Source organism: Eubalaena glacialis, chromosome 18, assembly GCF_028564815.1.
Source record: "Eubalaena glacialis isolate mEubGla1 chromosome 18, mEubGla1.1.hap2.+ XY, whole genome shotgun sequence".
Lineage (NCBI taxonomy): Eukaryota > Metazoa > Chordata > Mammalia > Artiodactyla > Balaenidae > Eubalaena > Eubalaena glacialis.
In genome coordinates this window covers 18,334,999-18,352,212 of record NC_083733.1, presented here as the reverse complement: position 1 = coordinate 18,352,212, position 17,214 = coordinate 18,334,999, and the positions used below count along the sequence as shown (strand labels likewise).

General features: G+C 42.5%; 1 protein-coding gene and 1 non-coding gene across 4 annotated transcripts in view; one reads left to right on the top strand and one right to left on the bottom strand.

Annotated features, from left to right (window-relative positions):
* CDH3 (cadherin 3) overlaps positions 1-17,214 on the top strand; it is a 111,240-nt gene that overhangs the window by 74,550 nt on the left and 19,476 nt on the right. The gene's annotated exons all lie outside the window — the stretch shown is intronic.
* On the bottom strand, positions 4,674-4,745 carry TRNAE-UUC (transfer RNA glutamic acid (anticodon UUC)). The gene has a single exon. It is a non-coding gene; the product is annotated as a tRNA-Glu (tRNA).

Sequence of the window (17,214 nt, the reverse complement as noted above, 5' to 3'; positions counted from 1 at the left end):
GCCCCGGACGTGAGGAGGTGGACTGCTGGTTGATCAGACAGAGAGCAGGGCTGGAGGGCTCAGCTACTAACCTGGGTGTCTTGCTTAAGGCTGCCTGCCTTCTCACGAGCCCCATCTTGTAGCTTCAGGCAGAGAAAAAAGACAGGTACTTGTGGGCTTCCCACACACAAGCCAGAACAAGATGCCAGGCCCACACCCTTCCCTCTCCTTGTGGAGTCAGCTTCAGCCAGGGCTTCCCACCAGGGCTTCAAGACCTGCCATTTTCTTGTCTTTTATGGTCTTTTACTGCTTCCAGAATTCTCCTGTGTTCCCCAACTGGAACTCAGCCACACTACAACTGGTTTACCCCTGCCTTTGAGTCAGTAGTTTGCAAGCTTGGCTGACTATCAGGATTGCCTAGGGAGCTTTTTATTTCTATCACACCCTCTTTCATATATACTATTTTATATAGTTTGTGTAGAGTTGGGCTCGTTGGTTGGGATTTCACATTAATACGTGAATATCTATTCACTGTAAAAAAGCAATGTTTTTCAATAAAATAATAGCATGTACTATGTGACAGGTACAGCTCTTAGCATTTTACATGTATTACCTTGTTTAATCACCATAACATCCCTTGAAGTAGGTACTATTACTATCCCCATTTTATGGATGAGGAATCTGAGGCCAGAGAGGTTAAGTAACTTGCCCAAGATCATGCAAATAATAAATAGCAGAGCTTGGATTCAAATCTAAGCTGCCTGAGCTTTAACCATTGAACTCCATTGCATCTCAACAGAAGCAAATCAGAAATAAACACGTGAAAGTTCTCTCTTCCTCAGTTCTGCTCCGGTAGGGTAAGCACAGTTAATAGTTCAATGTGAATTCTTGTAGACCTTTTTCTTTTTTTTTTCTTTTTGAATTTAATGTTATTTATTTTTTTATACAGCAGGTTCTTATTAGTTATCCATTTTATACACATCAGTGTATACATGTCAATCCCAATCTCCCAATTCATCCCACCACCACCACCACCCCACCACCACTTTCCCCACTTGGTGTCCATACATGTGTTCTCTACATCTGTTGTAGACCTTTTTCTTGACAAAGAACTTATGTATGCACACAGGAATTATTAAAACAAGGATTGGACTATGTCATACTTAACAAACGTTATCGTACAACTTACTTTTTTTAACTTACTGAATCACAGGCATCTTTCCAGACTGGTAAGTACACATCTATCTTGCTTTTAACAGCTCCATAGTCTTCTACATGGTAGATATACCATGATTTATTAGCTAACCCCCTATTTTTATCTTTTACAGATGTGGAAGTGGGGAGGATTTAACGTAAAAATTGTGAAGTGTTTGAATTTTTAGAAATCTGTCAGGAATCACCTTATTAGGAAAGACTGCTGTAGAAAGATGATTGAATGAATTGTTCCTCTTAACCCCATTCAGTTAAATTAAATTTTTATGTTTGAACAATACCTTCAAGACAGGCTTTGAGGTAAGCTTAATAAGGTTACTGTACCATTTAAAAATCATTAGTTTTCACACTAACCATTGTTTTAAGGTTTAGTTATCTGAATATTTCAAAAGTATTTGAAATCAAAAATCTTTTTAATTTAAATTGCATAACTCAGAAGTGAACTATCAAATGTATTAGCACTTGCATTATTTTCCTTGGGTGTTGAAAGCTTGAGAGTGTGCCATTCAGTCAAAGCGAAAATGCATTTTTTCTCAAGTTTCTCTTTAGTTTTCAAAATCTAGTTAGCAAGCATTTTGATGAATAAAAGTTGATTTCCATTCTTAAAGAGAATACTCATTTCTGATCTTAGTTTCCAAGAAGGGCTTATGGGTTTTTTCTTAAACCCAAATATTGCTGCAATAAACAGTCTTGCACAGGGTGGTTGCATCGATGTAAAAGATTTATCCTTGAAAACCTCAAATAATTCATAACTCCTGATTCAAGACTTATGTCCTCTTATGAACATATGTGAAGTGTATGTGTGTGGAATAAGGGAATTAGATGGATGCTTACAACTCACTGGTCTCCCTTGTATTTTTTTTTAAGATTTTTAAAATATTTATTTTGTTTATTATTATTTATTTTTGGCTGTGTTGGGTCTTTGTTGCTGCACGCAGGCTATCTCTAGTTGCGGCAAGCGGGGGCTACTCTTCGTTGCGGTGTGTGGGCCTCTCATTGCCATGGCTTCTCGTTGTGAAGCACGGGCTCTAGGTACTTGGGCTTCAGTAGTTGTGGCGCACAGGCTTAGGTGCTCCGTGGCATGTAGGATCTTCCTGGACCAGGACTCGAACCCGTGTCCTCTGCATTGGCAGGTGGATTCTTAACCACTGCACCACCAGGGAAGCCCTAGTCTCTCTTGTATTGAAATAATGTGACTTTTTACACTTTTTCTTAATTTAGGAGATTTGCATTTCTTCAAACTGCATACAAAGTGAGACTTTAATATTTACAGCACCATTTCAAATTTTGACAATTGAAGTTTGCATAAAATATAACTGTATTATAATGTATAGAGTGTCTGAGCTGGAGTTCCAGAGCCACTGTGCCTGGGTTAAATCTGTTTGTCCACTTACTAGCTGTAAGGGTTGGGTAAATTTGCTTAACCTCTATGCTTCAGTTTCCTCATCTGTAAAATAGGGGTAATAATGGGGATCTCATAGGCTGTAGTGAGGATTAAATGAGTTAGGGTATGAAAAAGCATGTAGTAAATAAATAAATGTCAGGTGTTAGTGGTAGTGATAATAGCAGTGGTGTTACAGCTAGACTAGTTTGTATACTTACATCTTTAGACTGCATTCCTAGAAGAAATATTGCTGGGTCAAAGGACTTTCATAGTTCATTCAACAATTATTGAATGCCTACTTTGTATCAGGCACCGTGCTAGGTGTTGGGATATAGTGATAAGCAGATTCTAACACAGTCTCTGCCTTTGGGCATTATAGAGACTAGTAAGGGAGATAGACAATTAGATAATAGCAAGTAAACATATCATTACAAGTTGTAATGAATTCTATGGAAGAGAGTTACATAGAGCTAGGAGAGTTTTTAACAGGGGAAACTGATCTACTTTGGGAGGGTTGAGGGAAAGTTTCCCTGAGAAAGTAACTTTCAAATTAGGATCTGAAAGATGTTGGGAGTTAACTGGGTAGAATTGGAATGGGAATGTAGGGAGACACTGTTCTAGACAGAAGAAGCAGCATGTGCAAAGGCCCTGTGGTAAGGGGTTATGATGCACTTAAGAAGAGGACCATTGTGGCTAGACAATGGAGATAAGGATTGGGCACATTATAGATTTTGGGTTTTATCCTGAGAACAATGGCACATCGTGGATGAGTTTCAAACAAGTAAGTGATCTTATTTTCTTAAATGTATCATCTGTTGCGTTTTTAAAAGATCCTTTTTTTAAAATGGAGAATTTTGTACTCATTTAGGCTAAAAATGATGTAGTAAGTACTAAGGTTGGGGAGGTAGAGATGGAGAGGCATGAGTCTTGGTGATTGACTGTGAAGGGGAGTCTGAGGGAGAAATGGTCAAGGAATAGGATGCTAGATAACGGTACACTAGGCACTGTGCTAAATATTAACTCATTTAACTGAGGTAGGTATTACTAGCATCATTCCCATCTTCTAGGTATGGAAACATACTTGCCCAAAGTCTGTCACTGGAACCAAAATTTGAGTCCGGGTACTCTAGACACAGCCTTTGGGCTGCTTCTGAGGCCCAGATTTTGGATTTGTGTAGCTGAGTGCATTGATGTACTATTCCCTGGGAGATACACTGGAAAAGGACCATATTTAGGGCAAGAGTAAAGAAGATCATGAATTTGCTTTTGACATGATTTTAAGATTATGGATTATGCCTTTAAAGCATCCAGGGGGAGATATTGAAAAGACAGATATATATGGTGGTCAGAGGAAAAATCTGGACATTTGAAATTTTAATACATATTCTGAAGTGCCCTCAAAAATCCATGCCAGTTTACCTGCTTACGAGAAATAAAGGTGAGAACCAGGAACGTTAAAAAACCAATAAACTGGGCTTCCCTGGTGGCACAGTGGTTAAGAATCCGCCTGCCAGTGCAGGGGACACAGGTTCGAGTCCTGGTCTAGGAAGATCCCACATGCTGCGGAGCAACTAAGCCCGTGCGCCACAACTACTGAGCCTGCGCTCTAGAGCCCGTGAGCCACAACTACTGAAGCCCGCGCGCCTAGAGCCCCTGCTCTGCAGCAAGAGAAGCCACGACAATGAGAAGTCCACACACCGCAACGAAGAGTAGCCCCCGCTCGCCGCAACTAGAGAAAACCCGCGCACAGCAATGAAGACCCGACGCAGCCAAAAAACAAATAAATAAATAAATTTATTAAAAAACAAACAAACAAACAAACGATAAACTGTCTTCCCTAAATCCACCTCCAGAAACTGACTCAGTAGAAGTGATGGGTGGGCTGGAAGCAGGGAATCTGGGTTTTTTTTAAAGTTCTCCAGGTGATTTTATCAGTTGTATTTGGGAACTGTTGCTCTGTGATATCATGAAGGTCACTGTGAAGAGGTGAATATATCTCTTTTAGAGAGGATCTGAAAGAAGGAACAAACTAGTAAAATGTGAATGAAAGCATGGCATTCCACCCCCGCTTTGGCCCCACAGGTTGCAGGGATCTTAGTTCCCTGACCAGGGATTGAACCTGGGCCTTGGCAGTGAAAGTGCCAAGTCCTAACCACTGGACTGCCAGGGAATTCCTGAAAGCATGGCATTTTGAATTTAACTTCCAATGCTTGTCTCAATGGAAGTTGATCCTTTTTTTTTTTTTTCCTTAATTTTCTGCTTACCTCAGGATTCTGAATGACCTTTACCTTCTTGTTCTTTTGTTTTGCTTTTTAAATTACCGTCCCTGGTTTTGAATACTTAATTGTGCTTTAAAAAGCGCAATATGTCTTATTTGGCCCTAACAAGAGCCTGGGTGGGGGTGGGTGTGTGTGTGTGTGTGTGTGTGTGTGTGTGTGTGTGTGTGTGTTTTCCCATTTTAGATACTGGAAATTACCAAGGGCTTATATTTGTTGAGTGCTTACTGTTAACAGCTTAAATATGAAGTGACTTGCCCAAAGCTGCAGGGCCAATGTGCAGCAGTTTAACCCACCAGACCCTTAATTGGTATCCCAGAGGTCCCAGGTTGATCGCTGGGATCTCTGCTCTCATTCTTGAGGGTGGGAATCATTGACAGCACCTAACACTGAGCTTTGAGTCAGCCATGTTTGGAACTCCCAGAGTGCTGTCAAGTATAGCTCAGCTTGGGTTTCTCTCTGGGGATTATAAGGGAGGACCCAGCTCCCAAGCGTGAGGAAGAACCTGAGTAATGTAGATCTTTCCAAAGAGCTTTCTGCAGAGAGGCAAAACTCCCCTAGAAAGAATTGCTTTCTCCTTAACAACATGGGGTTGCCATATACTAGTCAGAGGGGGGAAAAATCACAACGTCTCATTCTGATTGCAAATCAAATACATGTTTACTATGGAAAAACTGGAAGATAAGCAGAATGGAGGTCCACCACCCATAAAGGACCTTAGTCATTTCAAGTGAACATTTTTACTAGATCTTCCAGGTCCATTTCCCTAATCAAGTCTTCCTTGAAGATATCTGATCTGAAGGAGAGGGCCCGAGTCCCATTGCTTCATTGCCCCACAGCTCGCCCTCCTGCCTGGCATTCCTGACAATCCAGCTTCATATTCTACTTCAGTGGATCAGAGAAGGGCTACAGGCTGAGGGGCCTCAAATGCCCCATCGACACCATCTGCAGGAAGATCCAGGTCCAGGGTGAATGGTGTATAGATGGAGGCATCTGCCAGGCATAGCCACACTCCCCCAGGGTCATGCTCTTGTCCAGGAGCTGTCATCTGTGTAAAGCTGCTCCTTGCGCCGGTGGCCACTTAAGAATGCCTTTCACCAAGCGCTTCAGCTCCAGCACTGTGCTTGACTTCTTAGCATCCCCCAAGGTGGTGATCTTGTGATGATGGATCATCATGAACACCCAGGGAGGCAGGTCCACTTGCACTGCTCTCTGCTTTAGGGAATCAGTCTGGCTCCTCTGAGGGCGACCAACGGCTGTGGCAGGACACGTGGGGTGCTTTGTCTCCCGGCATGCCACGGGATAGCCCCTTGGGGTCCTAGCATGCCTCGCGGGCTCCCCATGTCCCCCCTCCGCCCGCCCGCCCGCCCGCCCGCCCGCCCGCCCGCACGCATGCCTTGCAGCCTCTGCCCATTAGTCTCCTCAGATCAGATTCTGCTCACCCTCCACCATCTTGGACTTCTTTTTTTTTTTTTAATAAACTTATTTATTTATTTATTTTTGGCTGTGCTGGGTCTTCGTTGCTGCGCGCAGGCTTTCCCTAGTTGCAGCAAGTGGGGGCTACTCTTCGTTGCGGTGCGCAGGCTTCTCATTGCGGTGGCTTCTCTTGTTGCGGAGCACGGGCTCTAGGCGTGCGGGCTTCAGTAGTTGTGGCTCATGGGCTCAGTAGTTGTGGCATGCGGGCTCTAGAGCGCAGGCTCAGTAGTTGTGGCGCACGGGCTTAGTTGCTCTGCGGCATGTGGGATCTTCCCAGACCAGGGATCGAACCTACAACCCCTGCACTGGCAGGCGGATTCTTAACCACTGCGCCACCAGGGAAGTCCCTCTTGGGCTTCTTTGGCCTGGAAAGTCATTGGTTCTGGGGAGAGCTAGTCTGCCTTCCTGGTGCCAAGGCTCCACCCCCCCCCCCTTTTTTAACGAGTATAAAGATATTAATATTTTATGATTGTCGGGCTCAGGCAATAAACTATAAGTGGCTATTTTGTAAATATTGTATATTAACGCATATATGTGGAATCTAGAAAAATGGTACAGATGAACCTATTTGTAGGGCAGGAATAGAGACATAGACGTAGAGAATGGACATGTGGACACAGGGGGGGAAGGGGAGGGTGGGACGAAGTGGGAGATTACGTTTGACATAAATAGACTACCATGTGTAAAATAGATAGCTAGTGGGAACCTGCTGTATAGCACAGGGAGATCAGCTCGGTGCTCTGTGATGACCTAGATGGGGGGAAAGGGTGGGGAGGGAGGTCCAAGAGGGAGGGGATATAGGTATACATATAGCCGATTCACTTCATTGTACAGCAGAAACTAACACAACATTGTAAAGCAGTTTTACTCCAATATAAATAAATAAATAAATAAATGGCTGTTTTGTGACCTTTTCCCCCTGAGCAAAGCACTGTTTTTCCTTGGTACTTTTTTACAGTATTTAAGGCTGTAAATGAGACATTTGAGTGACTGTAGCACACGTAATTAAGAATTCTGTTGAAAGTTAAGTTGTTGAGACTTTTTTTTTAAACACTAAGCAACAGTCATGAACATCCGTGCAGGTATGGTTTTGTCACATCTTGGATGACTTCCTGGCACAATTCTTGGGTCGAAGGACTTGTTTAAGGCTTAATTGCCCAAAATTAATTTGTGTCGATTTACGTTTCCCCCACCCCCTAACAATATATAGCAGCATGCATTCCCTAAGTATTTCACAACACTTGTCCTTTTAATTTGTATTTCTTAGTAAGTGAACTTTTTTCTACGGGTAGTTTTACTCAGGAAAATGCCAGAATCTTCTTTCAAGGCAATGCCACATACTTTCCCCTTGCACCTTCTCATCCCAGTCCCTTAACAGAAAGTAGTGATAGCTACAAGGACAAGTTTGTTTACTTTATAAGCTAGGTGTGTCTCTAGACCAAGCTAGAATGGAAACACCTTTGACAGTGTCTCCCTCATTCCCCAACAAGATGCCGTTTGGCCACAACACTTTCAAACTGATATTACTCTTCTCTTCTCATTAAAATGCCCAAAGGTCAATAGGAAAACTGTCAAGTGATCAAGTGTTGATCACTTGAAGGACATTTACCCCTGAGAGATGGTGGTTTTATTTTGCCAGAACATCCAGTAAGGTTGGACATTGGGACTACATAGCACCTCTATGTCATGGCTGAGAAGACAAGCTTCTGACCTTCATGGGTGTTTCCTTGAGAGTTGGAAGTGTCTAGGCAATTCCAACCTAAAAGCAGGCCTGGGATGAGTTCCCAGCCTAATATCCATTAATTCTTAAAAGTCCATTTAAAAAGCTTTCTTCTTTCAACAGCCCTAGTACTCCAGGGACTCAACCCTTCTTGCCCAAGTTTTATAGTGGCGCCAGCTCAGGATCTGAGGCCAGGTTTGGCAGGATGGTCTTTAGAGAGGAGCTCTGAGCACAGGCCAGGGACTCCTGGTTCCATTGGATGTTTCTATCTAGTGCAGATACACAGAGCTCTGATTTTTAAAAAAAAAAAAATCTCTAGAAGCTGTCTCAGGTTACTAACTCCCTTCCCCAACAGTATTGTAGGAATTGTATGTTCAGACTCAGTGCTGAAACCTATCCGTTTATATTGGTACAAATACCTACATCTTCATCAGGTTCATCGACTTTATGGTTCAGAATCTCTGTGGAAGAAACTGAGTTTAAAGCTGTCAAATGACTTTAAGGTCCTAGGTGGGTGTGGAAGTAAGAGCTATGTTTACGTCTCTGTTTTTCAGCCTTAAGATCTGAACTATTGCCCCATGTGCTCGTCAGTGCTCACCAACTTGTCCCAGAAAGAGTTTGACACGAGCCCATTCATGCCTCCATGACTTGGCCAAGATTTGTGGCCTTGTGGAGCTAGGCTGCAGTCAGGAATGGGAATCAGCTTCCTTCACTAGCTGTGAGAAGGTACGGTAGAAGGGGGGTGAGTAATGATGAGACCTGGTTTCGGATCAACTTCATTTTGAAACCAGTGATACAAGCCAGTAGAGCCAAGAAGCATCTGGGAGGAAGTTGTAATGATCTGCCCCAGGGCTTACCGTTTACCAGCCTCTGTGTGACTCATGGCTTACAAAGAAAACTGCTCATGTTTCTACAGGTGCCTCAGCGAGTTTCCCTGGGCAGGTCAGATTGGCTGTGAGATCTTCATCCTCTGCCTCTCCCAGTAAACCATGGAGCACCCCCTACGAAACAGTCCTCTCCAGATGCAGACTGAGCCAGCTCCCCGTTATGTTCTTTGGTGCTGTGTATCCCCTTTTCCCTTCCGTGCATCAGCCCTTAGGTAAAGCACATGGCTGTAACTAACCCCATGCCCACTCTGAGACATGGTTTCTCTATGGTGTAGAGAGAGGCATGGACTTGGAGTCAGAAGCCCTGGTTAATTGTGAGTAGGCTAAAGGTCGCTTTTATTGAGGGCTTACTCTGGGCCAGACACAGTGCTCAGTGCTGTGTGAACATTATCCCACTTATTCCTCCCAATAATCTTATGGGGTAGGTATTATTCCCATTTTCCAGATGAGAAAACAGCTTCTGTATGTTCACACGACATGGATGTGAACCCAAGTCTTTTGGACTCCAAATCCCATATTCTTCATCACTCATCTGCCTCTGCCCTTAGGATTTGAAATCTGGTCCTGCTGCTTCCGAGTTGTGGGGCTTTGTATACTTTGCTGTCCTCTCTGAAGCTGCTTCCTGAGGCACTTCAACCCCAGGGCAGTCTCTTGTTTCCGGAGTTGTCAGAATAGGGGAGTAGTATCTACCTGGTGAGTTATTTTTTGAGGACTTGGATAAGAAAACACTTAGCTGGGTGTCTCGGGCAGAGTGGGTCTTTGAAGCTTGTTCCTGCCTGCCTGACTCATGCCCCTTGGTTGTATTCTGCATCCAGCTGATGCCCAGAACGTGACCATGAGCAACAAAGTCCTTGTCGTTGGGGGGATGACAGTCTGAGGTGGCCTGCAGAGGAGCGGCTGAGGGCTGATGGGGCAGCTGGAATGTGCAGCCTGCGTGGGAGGCACGTACAATTTAAGTACCTGACTACTGACTTCTCCTTGATTGTTGGCACTGTCCCCTCTAAGAATAGATGGACAGCCCAGATACTGTGCTACAAATGTTTGGACCCATAAAACAATGGAAATGTGCCAGCAAACAGGGTAGTGAAGTGTCCCATATATTCCTGGTGGGCAGATTTTGTGGACAGCAGGAAGACGGTTTCTGGGTTTCTGGCAGCTTTTAGAGTTTGGGGGATTAAGGCATTAGCCCCCTGCTGGGTAACTTGGTGGGAGAGGATTGGAGAGTTCATTGAGAGGCACTCATTAAGTGAAAAACCTGACAGGCTTATCTGGCCAGCCCCTCTGCTAGCTGAAGACCTTCCCTTAGGAAGAGGGCTGTTTTAAGAATGGGAAAAGTGACAGTTAATTTTTATTTTTTATCAGTGTTTGAATAGCTAATGCATTCACATGGGTCAAAATTCAGAAGGATACACAGTAAAAAGTATCTTTCCTGTTCCTTAGCTACTAGCTTCTCTACCCATAAACCCGGTTTTTTGGGTCACCTTCCAGAAGTATTTATTTTAAAATACAAATGTTATCATAGACTACATTGCTCCATATCCTCTTTAAAAATTAATTTAGCTGCACCGGGTCTTTAGTTGCAGCACATGGGATCTTTGTTGCCGCGTTGGAGATCTTCGTTGCGGCATGTGGGATCTAGTTCCTTGACCAGGGATCAAACCCAGGCGCCCTGCATTGGGAGCACAGAGCCTTAACTGCTGGACCACCAGGGAAGTCCCCATATCTTTTTTTTTTTTTTAATTAACAGTATGTCTTGGAGATCTTTCCATGTCAATACATAGGGGCTTCCTTATCTTTTACAGCTTTTTATGGCTGCATAGTGTTCTCGTATAGATGTTATCATTACACAAAGTTAATCTGTCGTTGATGGACATTTAGGTTGTCTGGACTTTTGCTATTACAATCAATGCATTATTGATTAGTTTGGTAGATAGCTATGGAAAGGTGATTTTGGACAGGAGGCAGTATCCTATAAGAACTTAAAGGTACTTGAAGATACACATTTTTTTCCCTGATGCATCCCTAGTATTTAGAAGAATGTTGGGCACTTAGGAAACACTCTACTAGTTCTTTTTTTTTTTTTTTTTTTATTAATTTTATTTATTTATTTTTGGCTGTGTTGGGTCTTCGTTTCTGTGCGAGGGCTTTCTCTAGTTGTGGCAAGCGGGGGCCACTCTTCATCGCAGTGCACGGGCCTCTCACTATCGCGGCCTCTCTTGTTGCGGAGCACAGGCTCCAGACGCGCAGGCTGAGTAGTTGTGGCTCACGGGCCCAGTTGCTCCGCAGCATGTGGGATCTTCCCAGACCAGGGCTCGAACCCGTGTCCCCTGCATTGGCAGGCAGATTCTCAACCACTGCGCCACCAGGGAAGCCCCTCTACTAGTTCTTGATGGATGCTGTGTTGAAGAACCTCACTTTAGAATATGACCACCCTGAGTTCTAATTCTAATTCCACTCACTAGCTGTATGATGTTGGGCAAGCCATGTCACCTCTGAACCCCCATTTCCTCATGTGGTATGAGTCCGTATAAAGTTCTGGGGTTTACAAATTTGTGGTTTTGTGGTTTTATCTTATTTGATATTCAAGATGACTCTGTAAAGTCTAATTTTCATCTTCCAAATGAGAAAACCTAAATTCCTAATAAGTTAATTCAAGTTCTGCACCAACATGCTGATGGTTCCAACTAACAGAGTTTTGAGGGACCTTTGCATGTGTCCTTAACACAGCTTTAAGCAATGCTGAATCACCTAGTGAGTTTAGGTATTCCCTTTTAAGCTTTTCGTCTTCTTTTTACATCAAGGAGAAAGTGTGTGTGGTCCCATTTTTTTTTTTTAACTAATTAATTTATTTATTTTTGGCTGTGTTGGGTCTTCGTTGCTGGGTACAGGCTTTCTTTAGTTGTGGCGAGCGGGGGCTACTCTTTGTTGCAGTGTGCAGGCTTCTCATTGCTGTGGCTTCTCTTGTTGCGGAGCGCGGGCTCTAGGTGCGCAGGCTTCAGTAGCTGTGGCACGTGGGCTTCAGTAGTTGTGGCTCGTGGGCTCTAGAGCGCAGACTGAGTGGTTGTGACACATGGGCTTAGTTGCTCCGCGGCGTGTGGGATCTTCCCGGACCAGGGCTCGAACCCCTATCCCCTGCATTGGCAGGCAGATTCTCAACCACTGTGCCACCAGGGAAGCCCCTACTATTCTTGAATACATCTTTTAATAACATGCTTCTCTCCCTTCAAACCAAGGGAAGACAGGCCTTAGGCTCAAAGCTTCAGCAAACATGGGAATTCCCTGGAGGTCCAGTGGTTAGGACTCCACACTTTCACTACCAAGGGCGCGGGTTCGATCCCTGGTCGGGGAACTAAGATCCCGCAAACCATGCGGCATGGCCAAAAAACAAAACAAAACAAAACAAAAACTTCAGCAAATAATTGATTCTGGGGGCCACAGAATTCAAGTGCCTTTCCCAGGATCACCCATCAAGTTAAGGTCAGTGCCTGCACAAGAATGGGGTCTCCATCGCTATTAATAGTATTAACAGCAGACCTGGCCATAATGCATCCTATTTGTCAGTTCTTTACATTTATTCTCATTTAATCCTCCCAACTACCTGTAAGAGAGTTACTGTTATTATCCCCAAGTCTAGTACTTTTCTCCAAATATCACACTGCCTCACTGAGCATCTAAAAATCAATCTTTGCTATTTCAATAGATGGAGAAGGACCACAGGTAGTGGGGGTTAGGGAGGAGATAAGAAAACAAACTCTCAGGTGTGTCAGAAAGATAATATAACCATATTATATAAACGACTCAATCTAGACAGGTCTAGGTACCACTTCTGGCCCTTCCATTTCCTAGCTATGTAACTTCAGTGAATTCATTTAACCTCTCATTTTCCCAATTTAGAAAATGGGCATTAAAATCTACTTTATTGGGTGCTTGGTGAAGATTAAATGAGAAAGTATACAAATGTTAGGGCTTCCCTGGTGGCGCAGTGGTTAAGAATCCGCCTGCCAAGGCAGGGGACACGGGTTCAAGCCCTGGTCGGGGAAGATCCCACATGCTGTGGAGCAACTAAGCCCGTGCGCCACAACTACTGAGCCTGCGCTCTAGGGCCCACGAGCCACAACTACTGAGCCTGCGTGCCGCAACTACTGAAGCCCGCGTGCCTAGAGTCCATGCTGCACAGCAAAGAAGCCACCGCAATGAGAAGCCCACGCACAGCAACGAAGAGTAGTCCCCGCTCCCCGCAACTAGAGAAAATCCGCACACAGCAATGAAGACCCAATACAGCCATAAATAAATAAATTTATTTTTAAAATTCATACAGATTAAAAAAAACAAACAAATGTTAGCTGTCAATATTAGTAATTCATGATGGAAAGGACTCTCGACTCTTGAGATTGATGCTTGCTGTATTCGTTTGCTAGGGCTGCTGTAACAAAGGAACACAGACTGGGGGCTTAAACACAGAAATTTATTTTCTCACAACTCAGGAGGCTAGAAGTCCAAGATCAAGGTGTCAGCAGGGCTGGTTTCTGTTGAGGCCTCTCTCCTTAGCTTGTAGATGGCTGTCTTCTCCATGTGTCTGTACATAGTCTTCTCTCTGTAATTGTGTCCAAATTTCCTCCTCCTCTTATTAGGACATTCGTCATACTGGATTAGGGCCCACCCTAATAACCTCATTTTAATTTAATCACCTCTTTAAAGGCCCTTTTTCCAAATATAATCACATTCTGAGGTATTAGGACTTCAACACATGAATTTGAGGGGGGGAACACAATTCATGTTAAGAGAAAACTTGGACCTACAGAAAAATAAATATAATAAGTCGCTGGTAACCCCAGTCATAGGGAAGCTTCATTTCCTTCCAGTCTTTTTTAAATTTTTTCCTGTGCATAGTTACATATACTATATATGCAGTTCTACATTCTGCTTACATTTTGCATAGCTGGATAAAAAATCCATGGAGTGAATGCCCCATAGATTATTTAACTTTTGCCCTATATTAAGATGATTTAAACTCTGCCACATATCATTCCTGGTCTTTTTTAGCCCAAAGGCAAAGCAAGATTCCTCAGAAGATGAGAGCACAAAGCTGTGTGCTGGAGGTAAAGGGCAGGGTCACCCTGGGAATCTCCCTGCCCCTGGGACCCTTTGGAACTGACTCAGGCCGAGATCCCTCTTTCCCCTCCTCCCACCGGCCGAGCATGTTGTCACAGCCCATGACTCCTCAGTGGGGATGTCGTCAAGGAGGCAGGGCTGGTATCTAAGCAATCTTCTCTTTCTCAGGAGCACACTCCAGCCTTCCCACGAAGGAACCTGCCTCTGTGTGTGAGCTCTGGGGCTCTGGGGAGCTGAAGGCAGCTCTGTATGCTTTTAAGCCCTCCATCTTCCTCCCCTCCATGCACTAACCCTCTCCCCAAAAGATGGCCAGTGTCTTAAGTTCTTTCACCCAAGTTAGTTTTACCTGCTTTTGAACTTCATGTTAATGGAATCATACACGTGTCCTCTCTTGTATCTGGCTTCTGTCACTCAACCGTGTTTGTAAGATTCATTCATGTTGTTGTATGTCCTTGTGGTTGACTCATTTCATTATATGAATATTCCACCATATTTCTATTCATTGTACCTTGATGGACATTTGGGCTATTTCCAGTCTTTAACTATTATAGACAGTACTGCTGTGAATATTATAATACTTGTCTTTTAGTGGATGTATCTTTGTTGGGTCTATACCTCAAAGTAAAATTGCTGGGTCTTGGGGAACGTGTATATTTAGCTTCAGCAAATACAGCCCAACAGTTTTCCAAAATGACTATCCCATTTTACACTCCCACATCAGACTTCTACTTTTTTTTTATTGAGGTAAAATATGCATAACATAAAATTTGACCATTTTAAACAATTTGGTGACATTAAGTACGTTCAGATTGTTGTGCAACCATCACCATAGTCCGTCTCCAGAACTTTTTCATCATCCCAAACAGAAACTCTGTACCCATTAAACAATAACTACCCATTCCCCTCTCTCTCCAGCCCCTGGTAACTTCTATTCTACTTTCTATGTCTATTAATTTGAGTATTCTAGGTACCTCATATAAGTGGAATCATGCAGTATTTGCCCTTTTGTGACTAGCTTATTTTACTTAGCATAATGTTTTCAAGATTCTTCCATGTGGCAGCATGTGTCAGAACTTTATTCCTTTTAAAGACTGAATAATATTCCATTGTATCTATAGAACACATTGTGTTTATCTATTCATCTCTTGATGGACACTTGTGTTGTTTCCGTCTTTTGGCTATTGTGAATAGTGATACTATGAAAATATGTGTACACGTATCTGTTTGAGATCCTACTTCAGTTCTTTTGGGTATACGCCTAAAAGTAGAATTGCTGGATCATGTGGTAATTTTATGTTTACCTTCTGAGGAGCCACCAAACTGTTTTTCACAGTGGCTGCACCATTTCACATTCCCAGTGCAAGAGGGTTCCTATGTCTTTACATCTTGCCAACACTCGTTATTTACTTTTTTTTTTTTGCCACCCTAGTAGGTATGAAGTGGTATCTCATTGTGATTTTGATTTGTATTTCCCTAATGACTAATGATATTGAGCATTTTTTCATATGCTTATTGGCCATTTGTATACCTTATTTGAAGAAATGTCTTTTCAACTCCTTTGCTATTTTATTTATTTTTTTTAAATTGGGTTGTTTGTTTTTTGTTGTTCTTGAGTTTTAGGAGTTCATTGTATAGTCTGGATATTATTTGGAATTCTACTTTTTAATGTTATACTCTTATATACTGTTTGAATACTTCATCATGTTCATATTACTTTTCGTTGCTGTTGTTTATCTTCTCAAAGAACCAGCTTTTAGTTTTATTGATCTTTGCTATTGTTTTCTTTGTTTCTATTTCATTTATTTCTGCTCTGATCTTTATGATTTCTTTCCTTCTGCTAACTTTGGGTTTTGTTTGTTCTTCTTTCTCTAGTTCCTTTAGGTGTAAGGTTAGATTGTTTATTTGAGATTTTTCTTGTTTCTTGAGGTAGGCTTGTATAGCTATAAACTCCCTCTTAGAACTGCTTTTGCTGCATCCCATAGGTTTTGGATCATCGTGTTTTCATTGTCATTTGTCTCTAGGTATTTTTTGATTTCCTCTTTGATTTCTTCAGTGATCTCTTGGTTATTTAGTAACGTATTGTTTAGCCTCCACATGTTTGTGTTTTTTACGTTTTTTTCCCTGTAATTCATTTCTAATCTCATAGCGTTGTGGTCAGAAAAGATGCTTGATATGATTTCAATTTTCTTAAATTTACTGAGGATTTGTGACCCAAGATGTGACCTATCCTGGAGAATGTTCCGTGCGCACTTGAGAAGAAAGTGTAATCTGCTGTTTTTGGATGGAATGTCCTATAAATATCAATTAAATCTATCTGGTCTATTGTGTCATTTAAAGCTTCTGTTTCCTTATTTATTTTCATTTTGGATGATCTGTCCATTGGTGTAAGTGAGGTGTTAAAGTCCCCCACTATTATTGTGTTACTGTCAATTTCCTCTTTTATAGCTGTTAGCAGTTGCCTTATGTATTGAGGTGCTCCTATGTTGGGTGCATATATATTTATAATTGTTATATCTTCTTCTTGGATTGATCCCTTGATCATTATGTAGTGTCCTTCCTTGTCTCCTGTAACATTCTTTATTTTAAAGTCTATTTTATCTGATATGAGTATTGCTACTCCAGCTTTCTTTTTATTTCCATTTACATGGAATATCTTTTTCCATCCCTTCACTTTCAGTCTGTATGTGTCCCTAGGTCTGAAGTGGGTCTCTTGTAGACAACATATACATGGGTCTTGTTTTTGTATCCATTCAGCAAGCCTGTGTCTTTTGGTTGGAGCATTTAATCCATTCACGTTTAAGGTAATTATCGATATGTATGTTCCTATGACCATTTTCTTAATTGTTTTGGGTTTGTTTTTGTAGGTCCTTTTCTTCTCTTGTGTTTCCCACTTAGAGAAGTTCCTTTAGCATTTGTTGTAGAGCTGGTTTGGTGGTGCTGAATTCTCTTAGCTTTTGCTTGTCTGTGAAGCTTTTGATTTCTCCATCGAATCTGAATGAGATGCTTGCCGGGTAGAGTAATCTTGGTTGTAGGTTCTTCCCTTTCATCACTTTAAGTATATCATGCCACTCCCTTCTGGCTTGTAGAGTTTCTGCTGAGAAATCAGCTGTTAACCTTAGGGAGTTCCCTTGTATGTTATTTGTCGTTTTTCCCTTGCTGCTTTCAATA